At 50.7% G+C, this 14026-nt stretch overlaps 1 protein-coding gene across 2 annotated transcripts in view; it reads right to left on the bottom strand.

Moving 5' to 3' along the window:
• The window catches only part of ATG5 (autophagy related 5), a 1002579-nt gene that overhangs the window by 584367 nt on the left and 404186 nt on the right, over window positions 1-14026 (bottom strand). The window lies entirely within an intron of this gene.

The raw sequence follows: 14026 nt of genomic DNA, 5'->3' as shown, positions 1-14026 counted from the left end.
CCAACACTAAACACCACTCAACACATCCTATCAAACATTATTTACTAGTTGAATGACAATTACAAGGTAACTCTACCTTGAAAAACAGTCTCTCGCAACCACTAAACTAAAACACTCAACCCTCTGCTCCAAGCAGCAAACAGGCATGCATACAACAGATGTGTGTTCTTTTAGCGTTTAGCTGCTTTTATTTGCACACACTAAGATTTATCTAATAAATTAGGTGAAGTCATTCTCCCACAAGACAACTAAAACACTGGACTCTGCTAAGCACAGTAAATAAGCATGCAAACAGACCTGAACGTAGAATTACAGCTACAGTTCCTTTTTTAATGTAATCTTGTGCTAAAAGTCCTTGCTTGCAATAGACGGCACTTTAACTGGAAGTAACTGAAAATCCTCAAAATATCACATACTAACATGGTATGTTCCAAGGATCCATACATGCAAGCCAATTAATTTAAAAGTAAAAGCATTTTCATATGACATCCTAAATGTCCTTATTGCATGACAGCTCTAACCTGAAATTACTATAAACATATTAGCGCCACCTAGACATTCTACTCTGAAACAGACACATCTAGCTCTTCACATGGTTCCGCGCATGCAACACAGCTAGACGATATTCACATTATTTGGTAGCACAATGCAACTCAGCACAGCTCAGCTGGCTCCTGGAGGTGGGTCCCCTGCCCCAGTGGATGGGCCGCAGTGTGGGCGGGATGGGTGGCGCCGAGGAGACTGGAGAGGAGGGGCGGATGGAGGCAGCCACCAGGAGCTAGCCAAGGGTGTGGCACCACACCCTGCGCCCCAACAATGGGGGGGTCCACAGGGGCTCCGGCAGTGGCGCCAAATGCCACTGTTAAAAAGGGTGTGTTTGGGCCAGAGGGAGCAGCAGCTCCTCGACCTCGCCATCATGACCCTGCCGGACGCCTCGCATGGAGTAGGCGAGTAGGGGGCAGGAGAAGGAGGACCATGTGGTCAGTGATTTGCACCTGCCGGGGGGATTCTGAGGCCAGTTGGTTGCAGTGGTGAGGGCACGGTCTGCCTGTCACTAGGATGGCTTCGGGCCGGCAGCAGGGTCCAATGGGAAGGTGGGCGGAAAAAGGGTGGGGTAGGGCAGGGAGGTGGAAGCTGTCGGTCAATAGAAGGGTGCCTCCTGGAATCACCCCCCCAACATAGGATATGGCAGAGAGGTTTGCAACGGCATAGAGGGAGTTCACTGCTGTACAAATGCCGCAAGGGGGCGGAGTGGAAGGGGGCGGAGTGGAAGGTTCCACCAGGAACTGCCTGTCACAAGGTAACAGAATTTATGTGAAAATGTTCTGAGTAAAAATTGGAGTTTGGGGTAAACAATTAGGGTCGTGTTTAATGAGGATAATGCAATGAGGTTTAATAATGTTAAAGGATTGAACATGGCCAGTTATAATTCCAACCAAGTTTGTTGGTGTCTTCTCTCTGGTCGGCTATGCCTCCCTGCTGAGCCCATTCAGGTGATGGCAACCCAAACTGCCCTCCATCAGGGAACCCGATTCAACACTCTGTACATCGCGGCGCAGAACTGAAACTTACTTCCCAACAATACAACAACCTTACAGTTGCAATTCTACAGAGGAATTTGGTGAACATGACACATTCGTAACTAATTTCATTAATATTGTCACAGAATCCACGCTCTATACTTGAAATGGGAATATTCTAACAATTATGCCCGTGACAAAGAACTACAGAAATGGCTTCACTCCTGCTACCAAAAACAGAGAATGCCTCAACTAAATAAACCTCAGTCACTTGGGAGTCAGAACCTCTTCTGGAGCGCAGCACACACGTCCGCTTACTGCAGAACCACAAGGTGCGACTCGCTGCACTTCATCTGCAGCATCCTACGCAGAGACCGAGCAGCTGCCGAACAAGACTAATAATAAGAAGCGTGTCCTTCCCTCTCGAGCATACCAAGGTGGAAGGTCCTTTATCACTACTGTGTTTGCTTCCTCTTGCGACGTTACCACGCCGGAGATTTGAGGGCCTCCGTTTAGTTCGCCAGGCCCTACCTACTATGGGCTAAGCCCAACTACCAATGCTAGCAAATGTATAACCCTTCTAGAACCCTTCCTTCCTCAAATGTACTCTCCTCTGTGGTCAGCCACTCCGGACGGATTCAACTTTGTATTGAAGTATCTTTAATGCTCCACCTGCAGTTTTTCACATCGGAATGACCACCAACACAGGAGAGCAATCATGCATGGCAGTTTCTAAAAAAAAATGTCCTGTCTTAATTCTGCCAAACCACTATTAGTATCCTGACATCACTCTGGTGGCATGACCACATATAAACCTCTGCAAGAGACAAAACTAAAAGAAGCAAGGTACTTTAGCCGCAAGCCAACATAAGCCACTATGGTGTTATCACATTTGGCATCACCTATTACATGTTTGTGTTCATTGGACATGAATGGAGTAGTCGCCTCAGAAATGGAACTTTAAAAATAAATGCCAGATGTATCTCTTGCAGATGGTTATGTTTTGGGCACATTTCTGTAGCCGCTTTGGAATGTAGACCAAACAATGAAACAGCAGGCACACTGGAAAAAAGTACTTTTGGGTCAACATTTTGGGGATGAACTAACTTTCAACAATTTGCTAGAGTATGTAACAATTGAAGAAAATCTAGTTTCAATCTATTATAATTTTGTGGACGGTCGGTCACTTCAGCATTGTGCGCCACTGCCGTAGGCAGCTATAGTATGCATGGGATAGTGGAAAGAAAACAGTGCAGCTGCTTGCAATGGAATAGGGCAAACTGCAGAATCTCCAATCTGACCAGATGCCACTTTATATTAGTTTTATGCACCTTTTTTTAATTAAAAAAAGCAAACTCGTCATGTTTCTGGAGTCATTTTTGGGTTCATGCAAAGAAAGGCATTTAAGACAGTATGAGCATCAGGTTTGCTCTATTTATTCCTTGTGTGCTTAACAAAGCAAGCATGTGTTTGGTGTTTTACGGTACTTCTTCTGGACTTTGTTTTACAGTGGGAAATGTACTCAAAATACACGCTTTGTGAAAAACCTCACAATTTTCCAGTATGATAAATCTTGAGCATATGGAAATGATAAAATTGTTGAAAGATCAAGATACTTTTTGAGGACTTCCAACAGTGAACATGCATTAAAATATCTAAAGATGGCCTTTTGGGGGTGGAGCTAAGGAGGGACCCGTTTATTGGCTATAGGGCATTATGTCACAAAATGACAAAAAGAGCACTAAAGTGACAGAAATTTTAAAATGTTAGGATTACCAGCATGATGGTAGGGAACGCTCAAACAGCATGTGAATTTATCAAAGATCCAATGCTGGAGAACCAGCCTGTGGTGGGTTGCAGGACTGTCCACTCTGTATAATACTATTTTCCATGTATGGAAATAATTATTATACAGCGAACATGGAGAGACAAACTTCAGTATATTTGCCTTTGATGAAATGGTGCGTTAACAGTGAGACGTGACCAAAAGCACACTTCATACACAGATACAGCTCTACCCATATTCAGCATGCCAAACGGTTTTACTTAAAACATTAATTTAAAAATACCTGCATTGGGAATAGGAATTGCAATTTTACTTGCAATTTTGAATTATAGGCAGCAACCTACTCCCACTTCAAAGTCTTATCTGGAGCTCTGTGCAGGTTTATTGTGTACACAAGGCAAATTGTCTGAAGATAATATTTAATTTTGTACATGGGTGTTGTGACAAATCTTTGCATGTCGTCTCTTCTTCCCTAGGGGAGCCCCTTCCCACGTGGGCAGGGAGGTGAGGCTGCTACCAGATAGAAGTCCCTGTCAAGAGACATTATGAGGTTGTAAGAGGGGTCGGGGACCCTAACATTAAGCAACCAAGAGAATTATGCAAAAAAGAGAATGCCTGGCAGGCTAGTGAACCGGGCCCAATAGAAGCACGCTATAAACCTGAGAAAGGGGTCTGGGTCCCATATGTGAAGAGCCAAAGTAAAGGTGTCTGGGACCCAAGGCAGTCCGTGGAGGGAGAGTATACCAGGGAAAAACAAAAAGGTGATGGCTGGAAGGTTTTGAATTAATCATAACCACGGGCACCCCTCTGGGCAACCCTCCAGACCATCCGCTTTCAGCCAGCCAAGCCATTACAGAAGGGTAAAGACCATACGCAAATCAGACTTAGTCCCACCCCAAAAGGCGCAGTCCAGCCCGAACTGCTAGGTCACATCCCTTCTGCACAAGACAACAAGCATCCCCATACATGTTTCGGCCTTGATGGGTGTCATCAGTAAGGAGTAGCTTGGGTCTCTAGGACCAGCAGGCTTCGGAGCGATGTCTGGGCATACCCGTCCCACTCTGGGTGACTTACTGCCAGCTGAACTGTCCGGTAGTCTTCTAAGACACAGTGCCTGGGTGAAGGGTGAACCAGATTGACTGGTTTCAGGAAGAGCAAATAAAGGGAAGAGAGAATATTAACCATGACCAAGTTGGAGGAAGAAACACTGACCTGGTGCCTGGCAGGAGAGTATACCAGGCAGGCTGGGAGTGATCAGAAGCTGGTGAACTGTATATTGGGAATACTGTGAACATTGTAACCAGGGGAAGAGAGTCATTCTGCCTGGTGCTGTTTGTAGGAATACTGAAGAGAAGAGGTACGTCCTTGGTGCCGTGAACATTGTAACCAGAGGAAGGGGTTCATTCTCCCCTGGTGTTTGTGAGAACCTGGAGAAAACAAAGGCTAAGAGGTGTCCTCTTGGTACTGTAAACTTTGTGGACAGCCAGCAGAGGAGAGACCTCTTGGCATTGCGAATACTGTGACCAGGGGATGGGAGTCATCCCCTCCGGTGTTGCCTAGAGATCTTTTTGTTGGAACTTTGAACTTTTTGCTTTGATTGAACCTGGAACTTTAGATTTGCCTTTTTGAAGAGAACTGAAACCTGGAGCAGAGAGCCATTCTTGCCGGCAAAGTTCCCACGTACAATTCGGCCTTTTCCAGAAGAAGGGAGTCATTCCTCTGGAACAGGAAGTCCCTTAACCCTTTATTATTAGTTACAAGTGGGAGGGTAGGAAATCACAATTTTTACAAAGGAAGTTGGACTATTTCGATTTCAAATGGACATCCTGACCAAGTTCTTAGTCTTTGTGTTAAGGTAGGGCACCCCTCCTAGTCATAGGGACAGGTAAGGGTTTTTCTCATTTCATTTTGAATAAAAGTTTATACCAACAAGTATGCCACTCCTGTGTCCGCATCATACTTCTGCATCCTTATAGTGTACATCAGAGGGTTAATTCAAAGTGCTACCAATAACCTTTGCAGCAGACACAAGCAGCTGTTTCGAAGTTAAGATGAACAAATTGTAGATGGGCAAACCAGAAAGTTCTCAGGCTGAGTCAGACGTTTTGCTTCACTCCAAGAATGAAAGCACAAACCGAGTAAGTCACCACATCACAACTGAAACAAGGATCCTAATCCTTTACAATCACAAATGATACAAACGACTCCCATCACCACCCAGGAGAATGTGATGGCTCGTGTTGGGTGCACTGCTCAATGGCTCCAAAACTAAGTTTAAAATCAAATGTAGTGATTGATTGGCAGGATATGAGCAATCCGCTCCTTCATTAGAGAAAAAACTGTGAAAACAGGTGAACAACCAGCTACTTATTTTACAAGGAACGAAACATTTACAGGCCGATTCATGGAATCAACGTGCGAAAACGTGTGATTCGCAGTGAAATAGCGAAAATCGCAGTGCAAGTGCGATTATCGCACAGAAAACATCGCACATCTATTCATGGAAGTCCGTGCACGCGCAAAATGTGGGATGTGCGCTGAAAAAGTGCGCGGCGCACGCTGGCGCACAGGTCATCGAACGCCGTGCGATAAGGCCACAGCGAATTCGCACATAGCGCGGCGCACAAAACAAAAGTAGGCGTAACACGGGGCGTTACACGCAGAATGGGGAACAACTCGTGAAAATGTGGGCGTCACGGGGGAAGTACAGGAGGCAAGTGCGCAGAACGCCCACACGCTCGCCTACAACACGTATTCATGGAATCGAATAGGGAAAAACAGTGCATGGCCAAAGACGCGCACAGGCCCATACATGTCCACCACACGAAAGCAGGCGGTAGCGTCCCTGCGCAGGAAAAAAATGTGCGCCAAAGTTCTACATGCGTGAGAAGTACCACACGCGATCGGGCCTGGGGGAGCATGTGCGTGTATTTCAGGGGTGCGCGAGAAGTCCCACATGCGATTGGCCTGGGTGCGTGTATTTCAGGGGCTCGCGGGTGTTTTCACACGCGATTGTCCTGTGCGTGTGTATATCAGGGGTGCGCGAGAAGTTTCACAAGCGATTGGCCTGCGTGCATGTATTTCAGGGGATCGCAGGTGTTCACACACGCGATTGTCCTGGGCGCGTGTATTTCAGGGGTGCGCGAGAAGTTCCACACGCGATCGGGCCTGGGGGAGCGTGTGCGTGTATTTCAGGCGTGCGCGAGAAGTTCCACACGCGATCGGGCCTGGGGGAGCGTGTGCGTGTATTTCAGGGGTGCCCGAGAAGTTCGACACGTGATTGGCCTGTGTACGCAATTCCATTGGACCAAAGGCCCTGACAGCGCAGGCGCGTCTGTGACGTGACACGCGCGGGCGTGTCCCTGTACCCGGGGGAATGTTACAAGACCAAAAACTGCACGTCCGAGTGTCAGCCCGCGTGATTGGAGGATAGTGCCTCAGTGCGTTTATGCGGAAGTGACGTTGGACGTGTGGTGCGGTTTAAAAGGTGCGTGTAGTACGTCATTTCCTTGTACGTGCTTCCCGTGTAGAGCGAGTGGGTGAAATCTGTACTTCTTGTCGGTTCACACGCGATTTACTTCACAGCGTTTCTAGTTCGTACTCCCTGTTACCTCTGTCAGTATTTTTCTGATTTTCTCTTCGACCTGTTTCCTCAAACAGCGTTGACTTCTCCTTTTGTCCTGTCTCCTCAGACAGTGTACAATTCTTCTTTTGGCGGGGGTGTTGCCAACGCGCACACGCGCGTATTTTTCACGCTCTTTTCCCAGGCAGACGGTGAGTCGCGCACATATTTACCAACTGTGCTAGCCCCGTGTGTAGCGTACCCCTTCAGAGGTCATTGTAGGCTGCGTGTGACATGCATACGTTCATTTTTGTGTTTCTGGGTGCCACAGCGTAGTGCAGGTTCCTTTTCCCACGCACATGGTCTACGAGGGGTCGCGTGCACGTCATTTTCTGTTTTAGGGGTGCCTGTGCGTTGCGTGACCCGTCATCTTTCCCCAGGGGTTACATACAGCCTTGCTAGAGCACATGGGTACGAATTCCATCTAGTACCCTACCCCTTTGACCACCAATTGCCCAGGACAATTGTCCACTGCAACTCCCATACGCACAACTCCATCAGTGCCATGGCTGGGAGGCGAGCAAGTGGTAAGGGTGGCAAAGGTGGCCGAGCCTCAAGAGGTGGGCGTGGTGGGCACGGTAGGGGACGTGGCCAGGATTTACAGACTCCCCCAAGCCCCCCACGTGTGGAGGACCAGTCAGGGACACACATCCCCCCCGACCCCATGGTTGAGGGAAACGTTGCTGACACCATCCCTGCTCAGCCCTTGTTGGACCGGCCCGTTGTGGCACCTGACCTAGCACAGGGTGACTCCCAGGCTGACTTCCAGGTCGCCAAGTCTAGGCCACGGGTGGCGGCGCAAGCCAGTGTCACCAGGCCACGTGGTACAGGGGCAGCCATGTCATCTGCTGCCCCGAGTAGGCGGGGTGGGGAGGCTGCAGGGGCAGCTGCAGCTCCGTCCACCCCAGCTCTGACTCCCCCAGCAAGGACAGTGTTGGTCCCGGTACATCAGACTGAGGTTCCCCCTGCCATAATCACACTCCAGCTAATGCCTGCAGATAGTCATGTGGTTAGTGTGCCATCGCACACTACTACTACACAGTCCACCGGTGCTCCTGCCTCTAGTGTCCAGAGCGGCGTAGGGCACTCCGGATCTCCACCATCCACAAAAAGAAAGAGGAAGAGTGCTCGTCCAGTACAGGCTGATGACCCCGACACGGCTACACGGTCCGGCACGCCAAGGAAGCCTAGCTTCAATGATGCCGAACTGGATGCACTTGTGCAGTATGTGTCCGAACATGACGCCGAAATGTTGGTCACTTCAGGGTGTAGGATTACACCTGCTCGACGTCAGGCACACTGGCAGTCCATCGCAGACAGCATAAGTGCCCTTGGGTTTATGAGGCGCACAGCTGCTGAGTGCTACAAGCGCTGGAACGACCTTAAGCGTAGGGCAAAGAAAAAGCTGGCCTCAAGTCATGCCGCAACTCTGGTGACTGGAGGTGGGTCTCCACAAGAGGATATAGAACTCACTCTACATGAGCATGTTGCTGGGACCTACGTCACAGAGGAGCAGATCCAAGGTGTGGGAGAACTGCCAGATTACAAGGCATTGTCCGGTGAGTGCACATGCATGTGTGTGTGTTCCATGTGTATGTAGTTTGTGGGAGGGGATTCGGTTGAGTGCCAGGTCAGGGTGTGTGTGCCTGAGTGTTTTGTCCCACCCATGTGCTTCATCCAATGCATTCTGCGCCCCGGGATTTGGGTATTACAGTGTCCCTTCTGGCCACAGTAGGCATTTTGCACTACATTGCGCCAGTTGCCCTTGAAGTGGCATCTTGCTACCACATTGTTCAGTATTAAGCTGTGTTCATTCAGGCTGATTGTAGGAATTCACCTGGTTCTACTGCGCATCACTCTGCCCCATTGTCACATATATGTCATGCCCATGGTACATGCCATCTGTGTGATGGCATGTGTCATGTATGTGTATTGGACATGCCACTCACAGGCCAATGTGTGATGGCACTGCTAACCAGCATGCAGCTGATGTGTTGCTCTCCCATCTTGGTGTCATCAGTGTCTGACATTTTCCTCCCCTTCCAAATCATGGACAGTGCATGCATGGGAGGGTTATAGTCATGTGGGACATGTGTAAATCAAGTACTGGTACTGTAGCTTGTCTGGCCTAATAGCGTGCCATGGTGCTAATGCCTGTTTCCATTTTTTGTCTTTCTTGTTTTTGCAGAGGATGACGCACCTGATGCTGTTGAGGGAGAGGAGATGGTGCAGGCCCAGGAGGGATCTGAAGCACGACCAGGCACCAGTGGGGGACGTGGTTTGGTGGTGGGGGAGAACCCTCTCTTGCTGCAGGCCATACTGTCCCGGGGTGTCCCTGGCTGCACCTCCCCAGAACTCTTTTCAGGTGTTGATTCGGATGAGGCCTATGTGGATTCGCAGGTATGTGTTCATGGAAGGGATACTGTTCTGTCCGACCCACCTGCACCAGGGGTAGAGCCCACTATGGGGATGTCAGTGTTGGTAGGTGCGCCTGTGGTGGGTACGGATGTAGGGCCACACTCCGCAACATCTGATCCTGTTCCTGGGCCAGCAGTTCAGAGGGGAAATGCAGTCCTGCAGCCTCAGGCAGTGCCGACACAGCAAGGCGCAGTTCGCCTTCCCCAGACAGGTGTGGTGCCCGCCAACGCGGTGGCCGTCCGCCACCAGGCAATACCGCATGGGAGCAATCCATTTACGGTATGGCCAACCAACAGGCAGCATCATCCAAAATGATTGCTCAAGCCATGGAGAGGGTGGCCACTTCCATTGTCCCCCCAGAAAGGCAGATGGAGCTACTACAGCAGGCAACAGACTCCATTTGCCAATCAGTCAGGGAGGACATGTTGGCATCCAACAGGGACAGACAGGCGGCCCTGGACAATCTGAGGGAATCAATTTCTATAGAAGCCCAGGGACAGAGGGAAGCCCTGAGGGGAGAGGTCCGGCACCTCAGGCAGACTCTTGTGGACCTTGAGGCTTCCACTGTCACCAGGACGGAACAGCTGCTGGAGCGCGTCACCCGTACGCTCTCAGCAGAGATGCAGGCAACTCGGGCGGAGGTCCGGGCAACACGTTGGGTGTTGCATGGGGATCTCCGCACCATATCCCTCCAGAACGAGGCCTTCCAGGCCCGCATGCTTGCTGCCATGGAGGACCAAACTAGGGCATTGCGTGGGCTGCCTCCCATGGTACCACCACCTCCTGTGGCAGCAGCAGCAGAGGTTGAGGGGAGCGAATCCAGCAGTGAATCTCCCACTATTTAGTAGCCGTGCAGGCCATGAGCCCATGGAGGTGTTTTTTTTTCGCAACATTCACGCAGGTGACTGTTGGTGGGCACCCTGTCCTCGGACCTCCTGGGTGGCCTCCCCCACCCCCCTGGCCCACACATGGCCATTTTTGATTTTTTGTTGCAGTGTGTTGCCTTGTGTGGCTCCCGTGGGCATCCACTGTATTCCGGCTGTCACATGCAGGCTTGTCCTGAGTTTGGGTTAGATGCTTGGGTCAGTGAGACACACACACCCCTCCTGCTTCCCATTTCCATGGGCTTGCAAAGGGTGTGCCCAGGTGACAGTGAATTACACAGTGGCGTTGGACTCCCATGAGCTGTGTGGGCAGTCTGTAGTCAATACGGTGTATACATTCCTAGTGCATATTGTTGTTGTATTGTGCACTGCATGGTGTATTGATGTGTGCTTGTGCATCCATGTCTCCCTCCTGATTTGCAGGTTCATTCCTCATGTCTTCACAAGGCCGTCCACTTTGGAGATGGGGCTCATGTTGTGAGCAGTGGACTTCCAGATGTGCGTGGCAACAACACTGTACAGTTGGAGGTGGTGGATGTGCTGGTATTCTCATGTTGTAAGACTATGTATCCTTTGCCTTAGTACTGTCATGTTTATGCCATGTCGATTGTATTGTGGTAAGTATTTGGTCATGTATGTTGTTGTTTCTACATTCATGTGGGCATATTGTGTGTGGCCAGTTTCCATTAGGGACACTGTACTTTGTGACACGTGTCATGTTTGGGGGATGACTTTGTTTGCTCTCACATGGCATGTCTTGCCATGGTGTGTTGGGTGGTGGTGCTGGGGAGGGGTTGGGTGACATGGCACTGTTGTCATGTTGTGTCTTGCAAGGGGGTAATGATTTCAGCAGCATAGAAGTGTGTCTTTTGAACACAGCATGGGTGCTGTTTGTGTAGTTTGGGAAGCACACAATGGAACACTTCCAGATGTACAATCTCAGGCTGGTATGGTTGTGACAGTTGACTGTCCATTGACACATCATAATTGTCAGTAACAATCATCATTGATTGTCAGCTGGTATGTGCCAGGGCTGTGTGCACTCCACAGGGGTGTGTTTTTATGTGAAGTAATTAGCCAAGAGCTGCGTACGGGCTGCCTCACCCCGTGCCCTTTCCCCTCCCATGCGCAGTGGGCATGCATGTGGTTGGGGATGTGGGGGCACCACCATGTCCACGGCCAGGCCCCGGCGTGTTGCAACGTTGTGCAGGACACATGCTGCCACTATGATCCTGCACACTACTGGGGGAGCGTATAACAGCTGCCCGCCAGAACGGTCAAGGGAGCGGAAGCGTGACTTGAGCACTCCAAATGTGCGCTCCACGATGCCCCGGGTTGCAATGTGGGCTGTGTTGTATCTTACCTGGGGTGGCGTGGTGGGGTTCCGAATTGGCGTCATCATGTGGGTGCTGAGAGGGTAGGCACTGTCCCCTAGGGAGGTGGTGATGGGTATCATCAGTGGGGTTGTGACATTACTCAGTATCTGACATGCATGCATGCGCAGTGGCATTTATACTCACCGAGCAGCCATGTATCGCCATGCCGCCCAGCTTCTATGTCCCGGTTTAGGGTAGACATTCTGTAGATGAAACTGTCATGGGTGGAGCCTGGATAGTTGGCGTATACTGAGGTGATGATTCCCTTGGCATCACATACTACCTGGGCGTTGATGGAATGCCAGTGCTTGAGGTTTCTATAGATGTTCTCAGTTGCCCTGGGGGGACGTAGAGCCACATGGGTGCAATCAATGGCACCTAGCACTTTGGGGAATTGTGCCACCCTGTAGAAGTCCTGGGCAACAGCCTGCCTTTCTGCAGGTGTTCTGGGCAGGTATATGTGCCTGCGGACTGATGGCCGTGCAGTGATGATGGCCAAGACCTGGTGTAGGCAGCGTGACTGCGTGGCCTGTGACACCCCCCCCACTATGGCACTTGTCCGCTGAAATGATCCAGTGGCCAGGAAGTGCAGTACATTGAGGACCTTCTCCAGGGGCTGAGTGCTTGGGAGCACAGGGTGGTTGATGTGAGGTCATCCTCCCACTCACTGACCAGGTCGAGTATTATGTGAGGTGGAAACCTGTACCTCCCATACACATGGTCATCAGGCATCCCAAAAAGGCTGGTTCTGGGTGTAAAAATTCTGGCCCGGACTATCCTCCTCCTCCTCCTGCGGTATCCCACGGCCACTGCTGCTAGGAACGGTATGTTCATCCTGGCGTCTGAGCTTGTTTGTTGTTTGCGTGCACTTTTATGCTGTGCGGGTGGACGTACGCCTACTTCCTGCTGGCGTACGTGTTTCCGGATTGGCCACGTTCGTTCCCATGAATATGTGTTGTAGGAGGGCGTGTAAAACCTCCCGCGCAGCCCTGCAATACCCGCACCCAGCCCAATCGCGTGTGGTACTTCTCACGCACCCCTGAAATACACGTACCCCGCTCCCACAGGCCCGATCGCGTGTGAAACCACCCGCGCACCCCTGAAATACACGCACACGCTCCCCCAGGCCCGATTGCATGTGAAACCACCCGCGAGCCCCTGAAATACACGCGCCCAGGCCAATCGCGTGTGGAACTTCTCACGCACCCCTGGAATACACGCACACGCTCCCCCAGGCCCGATCGCGTGTGAAACCACCCGCAAGCCCCTGAAATACACGCACACTCTCCCCCAGGCCCGATCGCGTGTGAAACCACCCGCGAGCCCCTGAAATGCACGCGCCCAGGCCAATCGCGTGTGGAACTTCTCGCGCACCCCTGGAATACACGCACACGCTCCCCCAGGCCCGATCGCGTGTGAAACCACCCACGAGCCCCTGAAATACACGCACACGCTCCCCCAGGCCCGATCGCGTGTGAAACCACCCGCGAGCTCCTGAAATACACGCACACGCTCCCTCAGGCCCGATTGCGTGTGAAACCACCCGCGAGCCCCTGAAATACACGCGCCCAGGCCAATCGCGTGTGGAACTTCTCGCGCACCCCTGAAATACACGCACACGCTCCCCCAGGCCCGATCGCGTGTGAAACCACCCGCGAGCCCCTGAAATACACGCGCCCAGGCCAATCGCGTGTAATACTTCTCGCAGGCGCAGCCCTTTGCGATGGTTTTGCGATCTTGATGGCTTTTCCTTGCGCAAGGGCGTTCTTGGGGGCGTAACTGGCGCTGATGCAAGGTCGCTGCGCCACTCTGCGCCACGTCTGCTTTTGGAGGTGGGAATCCATGAACACGCTGTGCGCGGAAATTGAGTTTATCGCACGCGGCTGGCGCAGACATTCGCATGGGCACGCTGTGCGCCAGCCGCGTGCGACACTTTTGGGAGGAATTACATGAATCGGCCTGTTAACATGATTTATGAAATCAGCACAAAGTTGTCATTCCTAAACAGACTACCGCAAAGCAGGGTTCATTAATTATCAAAGACAGACGTAAACAGAATAAGTGTTTAACAGTGTTTCTTATTTCAACTACACAGTCATTGCTAACTGCATTATATGGAGATATTACGAGCCAGTGCATAGGTCGAATCAGGTTTACTTCACTCTTCGGTGAGTGGAGCATCGGGGATCATTACGGTTGTGTGCCATAGTGGCAATAAATAATTTAAATGGGAACAGAGTACAAGTTTGCAGTATGCAAGAATAATTCAACAGGAGAAAAGTAGAAAAGCACAGTTTACCCTACCTCTACTACATCCACAACACGCTACAATTCAATTCTGCATGCAGTGAATAACAAATGTGCCATGCTCGGCACCATTATGTATATATGCGTAATGCAGTCATTGGATTAGCCATTTA

The sequence above is a fragment of the Ambystoma mexicanum genome, chromosome 4p (assembly GCF_040938575.1).
Source record: "Ambystoma mexicanum isolate Mex_15411 chromosome 4p, UKY_AmexF1_1, whole genome shotgun sequence".
NCBI classification, from domain to species: Eukaryota; Metazoa; Chordata; class Amphibia; order Caudata; family Ambystomatidae; genus Ambystoma; species Ambystoma mexicanum.
The sequence above is the reverse complement of the archived record's forward strand: the minus strand, read 5'-3'. Positions and strand labels throughout refer to the sequence as shown.